Raw genomic sequence first — 276 nt, 5'->3', positions numbered from 1 at the left:
CGCAGGGCTTCGTCCCCTCCCGTTTACCCCTTTACCCCTGGTTCTGCCGTAAATCTCGTTAATAAGCGCTTCTCTGTACAGTCCCTTCAATTACAGGACAACTCGCCACCCGCCCGCTGCGTTTGGTGGCCTTAAAATGAAATGGGGATGTTACACGCCGTGCAGGGACCTCCCTCGTTCTGTCAGACCTGGGAGCTGCGGGAGGAGCCTGGGCCTGCGATAAACGCGCTCTTCTTCCCTCAGATGAGCGTGCCCGCCCGATTTGCCCTTTGGGGC

The sequence above is a fragment of the Apaloderma vittatum genome, unplaced genomic scaffold (assembly GCF_000703405.1).
Source record: "Apaloderma vittatum isolate BGI_N311 unplaced genomic scaffold, ASM70340v1 scaffold556, whole genome shotgun sequence".
Classification (NCBI taxonomy): Eukaryota; Metazoa; Chordata; class Aves; order Trogoniformes; family Trogonidae; genus Apaloderma; species Apaloderma vittatum.
Note: the sequence above shows the minus strand (reverse complement) of the source record.